General features: G+C 38.9%; 1 pseudogene; it reads right to left on the bottom strand.

Moving 5' to 3' along the window:
- Positions 1–305: 305 nt before the first annotated feature.
- Positions 306–13,273, bottom strand: LOC129076004 (14-3-3 protein theta-like; annotated as a pseudogene).
- Between the last annotated feature and the right edge of the window lie 338 nt (positions 13,274–13,611).

The following is a 13,611-nucleotide window of genomic DNA, read 5'->3' as shown; positions in this document are numbered from 1 at the left end:
AATAACTAGTTGCACTGCTTCCCTATGTATTCACCAAAAGGCTGCCTTTATCCTGAATGTTTATTTTCACCCTTTGTTCCAGATGGCATCCAAGCTACTTTAATGCCACCTGTTGACCAGCAGAGGGAATTGAATCAGTACCTTTTCTATAATCTTATTTACCCCCTCCTAGTGGAATTCTGTCCTACATCCCTTTTTCTTCTAGTTTAAAAATGTCCACTTTATTTCATATAACACTTAACACATATTATTTGCATCTGAAGAAGAGATAGTTTATGAGATTAATCTATGGTAAAACACTTATTCTAAGAAATGTAGTCTATCCATAGTGAAATTTCTAACAGTTGATTCCATACACATGGATATGTTTCTTTGCTATAGAGAATACAAGTAGAATGAAAAGGGAGATGTGTAAAAGGGTTCTTGAAGGACAAAAGGATGACACTCTGTATACACTTAGTTTTCTGTTCCTTCTGCACCTCCCGTTCATCTCCTGCATTGTCTGAAGTCCATAATATTGTTTTCTCTAAGCTACTGCAGGATAAGGGTGCTGCCTTTGTATGAGTCTTCATTCAGTGCATAAAGTTCTGTGATGGCTTCATCAAAAGTCGTTTTAGCCAGTGTGCAGGCAAGCTCTGGGTTGTTAAGGACCTCATGGTAAAGTACAGAAAAGTTAAGAGCCAGCCCAAAGTGGACTGGGTGTGTGGATTGCATCTCTTTTGTGTTTATAACAAATTTGGAAGCTCCTTGGGAACTTTCTATAGTTGTTTTTGATCATCACCTTGTGTAACAAAGGTACCAGGAGTAACCTCCATTTTCCGTTAAAACTTTCTGGATTATTTGCATTGGTTATCCAACAATCTCAGGATGGCGGTGTAGAAAGATCTCAGTTTAGGCTCTACTTTCTCCAGATAGCTCTTAATCAGATGTAACTTCTTGTCAGAGGTGTTGGTTTTCTACTTGAAGCTCCAGGTGACCCTCCAGGTGGACCTGTGGCCCCCAACCATGTTCCTGTAGGCCACTGAGAGCAGGCAACGCTCTCATTGGACAACTCTAGTGGGTCTTCATCTTGGTTTCAGCCAGAGCTACGGCTTCCTCAGGGGTAAAACAATTTGAGCTGGGTGTGCAGAGGTCTCCATGCAGAAAGAAGGATGTGTCCATTTTCATTCACCACACAGCCACAGCTGTAGGCAGAAATAGGAAAACAGCTATGCTGTTGCTCAGACCACCTGCCAAAGGGGTAACATTAATGGGGCTGGAATTCCAGCTTCTCTCTGCCAGTGCCAGTAACGATTATCTTGCTGAGCCATGCCCAGGTCTGCAGAACTCTCCCATCTAGTCATTGGATGGGGGTTAACTCTGAGGCAGGTTAACTGCTAGGCTTTTGTGGTCCCAATCCCCGACTCCTCCTGTCACACTAGCGACACCAAGTAAGACAGAAAGGATGGCACAGCTGTCAGCTGCTCTGAGCGTAGACCTTCAATGTTTTCTCACAACTGCCCTCCTAGTAGTTTCCGAGAAGAAAAAAAAAATGAATTTCTCCTTTATTGAGAGCTATCTTTTCCTGTCCCCTTATTTTTGGCAATGTCAGAGCACAGGGACACTTGGGGATTGCTGGCCCAATAATTTCATCAGTGTCCCCTCCTCAATTCTTTGATAGTGACCTTTGACATTTCCTCCGTCTAATGTAAAGTACTTTGCAAAATCAGCATTACAGCTTCTCTTCTAATTAGTTTAAAGCCTTTAATCCATCCTAAATAGAATTTATGGATGTGTTATTACCTCCTGGAGACCTTTAGCAGAAAAATGACTCAAAACAAAGGGTTTACTCTCTTTGCTAAAGCCCACCCGTCCTTTGAAGCCCCCATTTCCTTCAAGTGAATAGAATGAGAGGTGCCTCAGTCTCATTTCCACACTTTGCACATGTCCAGGAGCAAGAGAAGCCTGTGTCAGAGCCTGGCTTCTCAGCTTGCTTACTTCAGGTGATGTTCTTTCTTGATGTTCTTCAGTGTGTAGTTAGTGGTTAGGGCCTTTCTTAGTTTCAGTATAGAGTTTCCTTCTCTAATGAGCTTCTTCAGTTCCTCTCAGAGAGTATAGGAATGGAAAGAAAAAATTTTTAAACATTTTTACCAAACTATTTCCTTCTCTTTCCTTTTACAAATGAAGAAATTGAGGGCTGGAGTGGTAAACAATGTGGTCAGATTCCCACAGCAGAGTGGAGGACTGAACCCAGGGCTCCTGTTTCATAGGCTTATGCCTTATTTTTCCTGTTTTGTTTAAAAAACAGTATTGCAACAGTTTGAAAATGCTTTTACATTTAAAAACATTTGATATTTAAATGACATTATGGATTCAGTTAGTGGCTTCCCCTCAGAAGTAAATTATTATTTAACTCGGGTTTTCGATGAGAAATGCATTTCTAAATACAAATATTCAATTTCCTTATTGTCTTATTCAGTTTGGGCCATTAAAGTACCATAGACTGAGTGACTTAAACAACAGACATTTATTTTTCACAGTTCTAGGAGCTGCAAAGTCTAAGATCAAGGTGCCAGCAGATTCAGTCTCTGGTTTGGACCCTCTGATTGGCAGATGGTTATTTTCTTGCCATATCTTTATATAGGGGTTGGGGGCAGGAAGCTTTCTGGTCTATTTTTATGAGGGCAGTAATCCCATTATGAGAACCCCACCTTTAAATCTGATTATCTCCCAAAGAACACCTCTCCACACATTATCACATTAGGGGGTAAGGACTTCAACATATGAATTTTGGAGGGGCACAAACATTCAGTCCATAGCACTTATAAATCTTTGCAATAGCATGTAACACCTTGCAAAGATTTCAGGACAACAGCTGAATATTGTAAATTCTTACGTGGAAACAAAGCAGTTACAGGCCTTCCTCTGAAGGGGTAAATCATGCAGAACACGTGAGGGGATGTAATGGAAGGAAAATAGTCCACTCCATCATCAGCCCACAGTTTTTTTGTCTGCCTTCCTCAGCCCATGGTTTTAGTTCAGCGTTCAGATCCACATGCTGAGTAACTCAAATTACCCATGTCATTAATATGCTCTTCTAATCATGCTTTCCTTATTTCTGTTTTGCAGTAGCACCTGCCTTCTATCAGGAGTGGTTTTAAAGTTCCATATACATTATTTTTAGGTCATTTGATAATATTAAATTATATGAATGCTAATTAATAATAACTAGGACAAAAGTTCACAAGTTGGGAGACATTTCTCCAATGTGCTACTGTGGAGATGGGGGGAAGCTCATCTTCAAACACTTTAGGGTTTCCATGGAAATAATAGTAATAAGAGCTACCAGGGCTACCACTCACTAAGTACTTAACTTATGCCAGCCACTGCTTTATAATAGTTTACAAACATGCTGTTTAATCTTCACGATCAGCTTGTGAGGTAGGCATAATTTTCCAGGTGAGGATACAGAATCTGAGAGAGGTTAGCATATTCCTGAGATCTCATAGCTAGTGGGAAGAAGTCCTGGAATTTAAATCCAGGCCAATTCCATGGCAAAGCTGAAACATTTAACCATCATCTGTCCTAGAATTTGGTGCTTTCTAGTTCCTAAACCCCACATCCATATGCTTCCTATTCCTTACAAATCTGTTTCTTAGTCTTCCAGAAAATTAGCAATTCGCTATTGCATCCCTCTCTTCTTCCAACTCAGAGTAATATAGACTTTGGTGTGAGTCAGTCCTATGTTTTCACCATCAGCCATTCATGATTTTCCTATTTCCTCTGAGTCTAGATCCCATTGTACCATCTCTACGTGAAGAACATTCTTCATTCCACCTTTCTAACTGAGCCACTCATTTAATGGAAAGCTTAAAGACGTACCACCCAGCAGAGGTTTCTGACTGACCGTCCCCTAAGCCGCCCTTCCCTTCAGCACTCATTCATCATGTGGGCCTCTGCTTTGTCTTTCCCTTGTGCGTTTAGCTCTCCTGTTCCACCTAAACCCTCAAACCTTCCAAAATAATTATTATTGTATTATTGGATTTTTGGGGTGGTTTTGGTAAAAACATATAAGATTACTAAAAATGAAATAAAGTCGAAAACCTGTTAGGGTTTACATTTTAAAAAATTGATTGAAATTTGAAGAGAAAGTCATGTAAATAACATTTTTATTTTATTTTATTTTTTTACTGTTGTTCAATTACAGTCGCCCCCATTTCCTCCCATTACTCTTCCCTGCCCTACCTACCCCCCATCTCCCACATTCAATCCTCTCCCCGCTTGTCTTTGTCCATGGGTCCTTTATGCATGTTTCTTGACTTTACCCTTCCCCTTCTTTCCCACATTACCCCTCTCCCTCTCCCTTCTGGTTGAAAAAAAAAAAGTATTTTAATTTATTTATTTATTTATTTATTTTTAGAGGTTAATTAGCCATTGTATCAGGGGATGGGACTATGTGACATTTAAGTTTTTGTTTTGGGGGAGGTTTAAAGGTAACTCTTATTCCGTCATTACTCTAGTACCAACTGAGAGGCAGAAAACAGTGGGATAGCACATCTGAGCAAGCTTCATGGGCTTGTAAACCCATGAGACACTTCTAATGCTAGAAGTGTCTAATTAAAGGTGGTGCAGCTACTGTTTTGGCTGGAAAAAAAGCTCTCTCCCTTACAGCTCCGAATGACCACAGAAGGTACCTAAATATCCTGAGGCCATAGTGCTATGAGAACACCTAAACTAACTCATACAGAAAGACCACGTGGAGAAACCCCGAGGCTCCATGAAGAGGGAGAGATGCCCATCCAGCCCCAGCTGCGTCCGTGCTCCTCGTCCCTGCCCCGATCTACGGTCACAGCTCCAGTCACATCCATCACTGGCCTGAATGTCCCTGGAACCTGATTCATAAAACAGAAACCATAAGAATAATCGAAGGATTGTTGTTGTTTTACTCCACTAAGTTGGAGGTAGTTTATTACAGAGAAATTGTAACTGGGACAGGTACATGAGTATTATTAAAAAAAAAAAAAAAAATAGCAAGGACAAGGAAGACCTGGGAGGGAAAGATCTGAATATGAGAAAAGTGCTTTGGTAGTTTTTACAGAACTAATTACAGCATGTGTCATATTGAAAATGGGCGCGCGTGTGTGTGCATGTGCCAAACTGAGGAGAGGGCACCAATCTGCATGCTCTACTTTGGGAACTTTGGAAAAATGGGTTACCTAGGAATTCTAGTTTTACTAGAACTCAAAGGTCTAGAGGAAGAAAGTAAGAAAAAAAATTGGGCATTGATATTAAGGTTTATAGTATACCATGCTTAATATTTACCACAAGACAGTGGTGAAACAAACACTATATTCACCCTGCCCATGGTTTCATTTTTTAAAAGTGAGCCTGACTCCATTGCCCACCCAGTTTCAAAGGCAGCCTTGAACTGGTGTTGGCAACAACTGTGCTGGAACCTCTCTCATCCACAGTCCTATATGCCTCATCCCTACCCCATGTTCCTTCTTTAGAAATATACTGGAGTGACTAGTAATCCAGGCCCTAGAAAGAGACAACCTGGTTTTGAATTCTTGCTTCCTCATCTACTAGGGTTGTGTCCTTGAGATCTAACAATTGGGAAATTGTTTTTAAAAGGGAAAAATATGAAGAGAATTATCCAGAGCCCACAGGCCCAGTAAAAAGAGGAACTAAGTAAGAGGAGCTTCAGTGAGTGAAAGAGTAAAGGGATACAAATTCACAGGTTACAAGCTGTCATAAAATAAAGTTTATACTGAACCCACAAGTTACCCTAGAAAAGCAGTGAAGGAAAGAAATCTCACTTCCTATGAAATCAGGAAAAGAGGGTTTTCTACATGGACTGGAAGAAAATGAAGAAATTAGAGTCTGTGAATCCGAATACTTTTGTGTATGTCATGTGTGCACCAAGATTTGCCCACATAAAATAGCTTTGTGCCTTAAATGTCTGGATGAACTGTGATAGATAGATGACCCAGTATGTATCAAGAGTAATGAAGAGAAGAGAAGGCAAAGCCCATTCTTTGGGAAAAGATGGCCAAAAAAAAAAAGAAAGAAAGAAAAAAGTAAGCACTTGAGAAACTCTAGGCAGCTTTAGTTTAAGGGACGTACTGGCCCAGTTCCATCAAAGATACATGATCTCAATTCACCAGCAAGTGGTTAGCCCCCTGCTTCACTTTGTATTGCCCAGGCCTGGACTATGTATCCAATAACCACAGAACCAAGCAGATCTCTCAAATTCAAGAGATACCATTCAAGCACACAAGATAAGACAAATATTACTTGAAAACACACCCCAGAGTGAGCTTGCTTTTCTCACAAAATTATTTTGCAGAGAATTTTCTGCTTCCTTCAGAGACCACAGAAATCAAATTATTTTTTCTTTTACCAGCACTCATGCTTAGGTCCCCAGGATTCTGAAAAGCAGTACGTTTATACTACAGAAATGAAAACCCCCACCGCTTAATATCGTGTGAGAAGTAATAGAAATAAAGATCCATGGAATTAAAATACTTTTACCAGCATTAGAGGATCAGTTAATACAAATAACTTGAGTGATAGCAATGAGAATAGGTTTGAAATGGAAAGCAGTTGCAACCCTGACTGGTCCCTGTTAGAGACAAAAGCTCTTACCTATTTGTTTGAAGAAAGAGCGGTAGACGTGCTATTCATTCTGCACAAAGCGGGTAGAGGACATTCTAAAACTCTTTTTCTGACTCAACAAAGAAACCTCACAAACATTTAATTACCTTTTAAAAAGTAGAGCTGTCAATTTTAATACAGTTACTAGAGAAGCAAGTTATTAAGATAACTGATTAGAATCGCAGACTGTCGTACACAGCAACAATCTCTCCTCAAGTCTGGCTGTCTTTAAAAGACTCCTTTGTACGCATATCTTTCAAAGAGAGTTTTATTGTATAATAATAGAAAACAAATAATACAGGATACAGTATTTCTTCAAATGTATAAAAAAATACCTTTACACTGCTGAACATTGTGTGCATCTCTATATGGGAAAAAGGAAGCCTCCTCTGCTTTTCTGAAAATGTTCAGGGGCAGTTAGAGAGAAAAGGGCAGGCCTGGGAAGCCCTTTTCTAAAGAAAAGCATGTTTGTTAGAACCCTTCGTGGCAACTGATAGAGACCCAATGGAGCTGCATGAACAGGGAAAAAGGGAAATCATTACGAAGAATGAGATTGTCTCCCAGAAGCCAAGGGCAGGGGTGCATCAGGAGCTCGGGAGTCACCTGCAGCAGCCAGGGCCAGGAGGGCCCTGAGAATCAGGAGAGACTCCTCATCCCTTGCCTCTGCCCCCTCTCCAAGTCCCTATTCTCCTCCTCCTCGAGCACTGGCTGTGCCTGATCTCCAGATCAAGGGCAGAAAATATCTACCACTAACAAACCCCTTCTTAGATTGTATCTCTCTCTGTTCTAGGCTGTTGAAATCTTCTGTCCCTGATTTCAAATCTCCAAGGGAGGAGTGTCATTGGTCCAGCCTGATCCCCGGGTTGAGTGTCTTTCCCCAAGAGAGGGGAAGAGCATCACAGTTTAGAAGGAATATATCTTTATATGGAGTGGGAAGGTGAGCCCTGGGTTCCCAGCATATGGAGAGGCTAGTTCCCAGGAAGCTGGAGGACTGGGCACAGCACGTATTCTATGGATGTCTCTCCAACTCACAGGCAAATTCTTGCAAAATGACTCTATCCCAGGTGATTACATTTCTACCTTACATGGGTAAAGTCACCCTATCACATATATAATGTGTTTGTATCAAAACATCAAAGGCTTATTATTAAGGCTCATTTGTGATGGTTTGGTTTTCAGCACAGCATTGACAGCCTCACTCAAGTAAATTAATGTTCCCATTTCCACTGATTTATTTGGAAAATACAAGTTGATGTACTAATGTGCAATTCTGACTCACATGAACTCTCACTAAAAAATTAAAAGTGTGTTTTCAAGCTAATAAATATTGGGAGGGAAGGAGCAGGGACGGGAAGGGAGAGGGGAGGGAAGAAACACTTAATATTATTGTCTTCAGATCTAACCATCATCCCAAAGTTCCCTTCACAATTTCTTTCAGGAGACTTTTATACCTTCAAAATAAAATCCTAAGATCTGCCTTTAACCTCTCTGAGGTGAACAAGCAGATAATTCTCTTATCCTGTGTGTGGAAGGTAGACGATGACCTTGTAGATGATGACCTTGAAGACACTAAGTATTAACTTATTTGCGGTTGAAAGCATCTGCACTGCTACTGAACCAAGTAGCTGTATCCAGTGGACTGGTAAAGTCTATTGCTTTTGCTTTTATCTATTCACATTTATTAGTTTATTCTGAGACTTTGCAACAAGAGGTTAAAAGTTAATTACTTTAGATAAAAAAAGTCAATGAAAGCCAGTGAAGGATTTAAACAAAAGAATAACAGTTCTGGTCTATATTTTTAAAATAATGCTGTTCCTGTTGTGTAGAAAATAGAACGGAGATGAGTTAGGAGGCTATGGTGCAGTAATCCCAAGGAAAGGTGATAGACAGGAATCACTAGGGTTCAATAATGGATTAGCTGTGGAAGGTAAGGAAAATAAAATAATCAAAGATGAGTTCCAGGTTTCTGGGATGAGCAGCTGGACGTAAACGCTGAAAGAGAAGTGGAACTGGAGGGAAGAAAAGATCAAAAGTTCAGCTTTAGCCATGTTCACACGCAGATGTTTCCTGGTGAAAACATCAGGAAAGAGCAGTCAGATAATGCCCTCCAGAACCCCAAAGAGAGATGTGTGTTGAAGAGAGGAAAAATAAGGGTACACTTCAAGTTATAACTGTGCTTCTGCCTTTGTTGCTGTTTAACCGGTTGTGATTTTATTTCCTTTCGCATCTTCAAAAATTATTGTTCAGAAATGATGTGCCTTATTTGGAGGGCTGCTGTGAAATGTCTGCCATCTGGTGGACAGTCACGGAGAGCGCTATAAATTTACCTCATCTCATGGAATAGCAACTTACTGCCAAGACGAATAACGCAGATCTTTTTAATATAGTATCTTTGTCTCACTGGGAAACATTTACGTCTTTATCTATACTTCTCATTAGGGAAAATTGATTGCCACATCAAAGTGTGCCGCATTGAAAAGGTTTATAAAAGGAATCTTTAGTTTTATAAAGTTATAAAATAAAATATAATTTCAAAAACTGAATTTTCTGGCAACTACATCAGAGAGGATGTAGTCTTTGGGCTCTTTAACAGAAAAGCCCACCCTTCGCCCCACCCCAGGTATCAGCCAGTCTGTGCTGTATTTGGCTTACACTGGCTCATGAGAACACATCTCTTCCCAAATGTAAGTTCAGTGATTTCAGGTTGATAGCATGAAACTGGCCATGGTAGAAGTATCTGTACTAAAAAAAAAAAAAAAAAAAAAAAAATCAACAAAAATTTCAAACCAGTTTTTTGTTCAGATAATCAGTTTACCAGCACACCATGCATATACCTCTTTTCTCACAATTCTACCAATTTTTTAAAAAGACATTCCATGAAATAATTGTGTAAAAAATTATTTTACTTAGACACGCATTTTGAAATTTGGGAGACCATGGAATCTTTTAGGAAAAGCTAATTGAGTTTTTCTTTCTTTTAATTGGAGGCAACCAACTGAATTTTAAGAGGCTTATTCAGTATTAAAATCACTACATAACAGTAATATATCTCAAATTGTTAAAGTTTTAGTAGAACCATTACCAGTCCTGGCATTTGAGTTTCTTGTAATAATGATTGTCAGCTAATAAGTTTAAGGAATGACTATACTGCTCCAAAATTAGGACCCAGGAATCTAAAAGGTTTATATATACTTCATTGGAGACACATGTGCTTTGAGACTTCCCTAGTCTGTTTTTAAAGGGGTGGACTGCAGAGATGTAAGTTCTTGTTGTATTTGTCTGATGACTCAGAAATAGTCCCTTTGATGTTTTTGGAGGGCAGTGCAATATGCTTACCTCTGCCTTTAGTTACACTGCCATGAAGAGGCCTAGAGGATAAATGTGAGGTAATTCATTTTTTAAAATCCAAATCTCTTGTTAACACTGAAGGATAAGTCCTAGACATAAAGCTCTCTACTGTGCCATATTCTAAAACAGGATTTTCAGATTTTATGGGTTCCATAAACCCTCACATCAAAGAATTGCAGCCCTCTGCTTTCTGAAACAGGAATGAATGGGCCTGTCTCACATCAGCTGAGGTTCAATATGGCAGAGAAATTCTGTGTAGTGGAAGAGCTCACAGGCTCCTTCGATTAGCCGTCAGCGGGAGGAAGTGATAGTGTTCTATCATTGGTGCAAGTGGATTGAGATGGGGATTAAAACAGAAAGGGGATTTGAGTTGAATTGTGTTAGGAGGCAAAGCAGATGCATTATTAGATATTAAGGGTGACAGCTGGAAACGTTTTATACTAACGTAATACATTCACAGCCAGGTAGATTCAACTTTCACTTCTGGAGGGTGGCTGTATTTGTAACTCCTACACCTAGCATAACACCTCAAAAAATCTTTGTTCATTTTTTGCAAAGTATACAGGCGAAAATGAATGCAGCTATTTATTTAATGCTTGTTTTTCCCAGGAGTCTAGAGATGCATAAAGTCAAGAATAGTACCTGTCTTATAAATATTATATCCCCAGTGCCTGTGATAGAGTAGGGAATTCATAAGTATTTATTGAATGAACAAGTAGAATATAGATACTAGGTATGATATACAGATATTAATAGTTATGAAATCCAATACAGGTCCTTTTAAATTTGTTTTGCAGAGAGTTTGGCTTACCTAGAATACCATTGTGTTTTTTTTTTATCAGTAATTACATAAAGGAAATTAGGATGGCTTATTCAATCATCTCATAATATACAGGGTTTTGATTTTGTAAGAGTCTAAATTTCATGTAGTAAGGACATTTTCCTAGTTTCCAGGGTTCTTGCCCAACACTAATTGAGGGAAGAACAGTTCACCTACACTGCCTAGGGTATTATTTTTCCTACCCTTCTTTAGAGAACATGAGATCTATGGTTCTCCTGAGTTCCTCAATGAGCAAGTCAGTGATTTGCTCCCCTTTCCTTTTCCCAGAATGAACGAGCCTGAAATAAAGGCACAAGAACATATCTTAGGCAAAGTTATATAGCTTTACTTGTAAATAGTTTCTTCCCTCCTTAATAACCAAATATTTCATAACTAGGTTATAGACAAATTTGTCAACTTCTTGCTCAACATCCCCTATTATCTGAGCTTTGAGGATCAAGTTAACCTTATTTCCTTCCTGTTCCCTTCATGCTATTGGCAGACTGGTCTCCTCTGTGTGACATAATCACACCATGCATTTCCTTTTCTTCATGTCTGAAAACCTTTAAAAATTTTTTTTCACTTAGATGAATGCTGTCGGTTATAGAAATTCCACCCCATGTCTGAGACTTTCCATGAGACTCTTCTGGAAAATTCTGTCAAATTAAACAACGGCATGTTTTTGCAATACAAAATGTCACCCCTTCAACCAAGGGGATAAAGGGATGAACAGTAGTATCCTCAGATGCTGCAGGAGGGGAATTCAGCGGTATTACAGAAAAAGTGTCATGAGTCTTTCCTTATGTGGGACCCATGCTAGTCTGGACTTCAAGCAGGAAGATCTTTCTTATCACAATGATGTTCTTTTATCATCACAGCTGAATATTCATAGAAACACATGACCAATTCCTGTAGGGGAAATGAAGACCCAGAACATTCAGGTTTGAGGGAGCTGCAGAATTATCCAGTCATTCTCAGCCTCCACTAGTAAAGATTCTCATATACCAATACAATGAGAATGATAACAATTCATTCTTTGGGATTTTCTATTTAATCTATGTAAGCTAAGTCATTTTATGCTATACACCTTAAATTTATACAGTGATGTATGCCAATTATATCTCAATAAATCTGGAGGAAAAAAAGGAGAGCTCTAAGAATAAACTTTTCTTAAGAGAGATCTAAGCATCTAAGTAGGCATTAGGTCAATCTCTGAATGCAATCATATAGTAAAGATCAATAGTTCACAATAAAAGGCATCCTGCACTGGCTAGTTTGGTTCAGTGGACTGAGCACTGGCCTGAGAACCAAAAGGTCATGGGTTCAATTCCCAGTCAGGACACATGCCTGGATCCAGGGCCAAGTCCCCAGTTAGGGGTGTGCCAGAGACAACCGATGGGTGTCTCTCTCCTCTTTCTCCCTTTGTTCTCCTCTCTCTAAAATAAATACATAAAATATTTTTAAAAATAAAAAGGCATTCTTTCCTTTTCATTCTCTGAGAAGAAAAAAGGAGGAAGGCAGATAAATACTTTAGCCATATAGAGTAGAAGAAACAAAGACTTTGAAACCAACCTCACAGAACCTGATTTCAAATGCCATTCCATCACTTCTTTTTTGACCTTGGGGAAAGTTGCTTAATCTATTTGCACCTTGATTTTTCTTATGAAAATCTAGATAATAATATTTAAGGGCTGTTGTGGGGATTAATTGACATAAAACAGCATAATAAATAACACAGACAAATCATTCAGAAAATATGTATCAATTTATAAGAGCTGTGTTTGTGATACATGGACCACAGAAAAGCTACAGATCCCTGCTGGATTTGTCCAGAAAGAAACTCTATAGATATTTAAAATACGGACTGCATTTTTCACTTTCTTCTTTACATTTTATTGTACAGAGCCAGTTTGTATTTTTTTCTTCAGTAAAATGTAAAGAACTTTTAACCACAATCTTCTAATATCTGTTAGTTTCTGGTTTTGTAAGTGCTATAAAATTAGTTCCTCCTTGATTATAGCCACTTATATGCCAAGTAGAGAATTGAACTCATTGTCTTGCCTCACACAAGTCTTTCCTTTTTTGACTTCCTGATTTTTCTGAAGAGTATCACCATTCTTCCAGTAACTCACACTTGAAACTGGAATCATTTTTGACAACTACTTCTCCCTCAGCACCATCGAATGACCTTACTTCTTCTTAGTTCTCAAAATCTATCCCCACCCATCTCCATTTCTAGGGCCACTGCCCTAGTTAGGGCTTCCAACCTAGTTTTCTTGCCTCAAATCTTTTTTCTCCACTAAACTCTTTTTGTCTATAGTTGCCAAATAAATATTAAGTAAATAATGTTTTGATTACATAGTCTGTTTCACCCAATTACCTTTGCCTCTGCGCAAACATTTCTGGTAGCTCCCCACTGCTTACCAAATGAAATCCAGACCTGCAACACCTTCCTCGAGATGACTCCATACTGCCTTTTTGACCTTATCTACCACCTGCATCCTCTTTGCCTTTCCCCAAGAAGTTCCTCTTATTGTTTTGAACACGACAGATCTATTCTATTTCTTATACTTTGAAAAACCTAAACTCATATTTCACTTGCCCAAATCATGTCTTTTAAGGCAAAAAGCAAATGTCATCTTTCTAGCAAATGAAATAGTACATTTGCAGAAAATTCATTTTAAATTCAATGAGCTTATTTATTTTATTCATTAAATAAGTTAATCAATGAATGTATGCATGAAATAAAAGTCTGCCCTGCCTTCAGGGTGATTTCTTGCAACAAGCTCAAGAATTAAAATGGTTGT

The sequence above is a fragment of the Pteronotus mesoamericanus genome, unplaced genomic scaffold (genome assembly GCF_021234165.1).
Source record: "Pteronotus mesoamericanus isolate MK-2021 breed Mesoamerican mustached bat unplaced genomic scaffold, CSHL_Meso_final contig_56, whole genome shotgun sequence".
Classification (NCBI taxonomy): Eukaryota; Metazoa; Chordata; class Mammalia; order Chiroptera; family Mormoopidae; genus Pteronotus; species Pteronotus mesoamericanus.
This window is presented reverse-complemented; position numbering and strand designations above follow the sequence as displayed.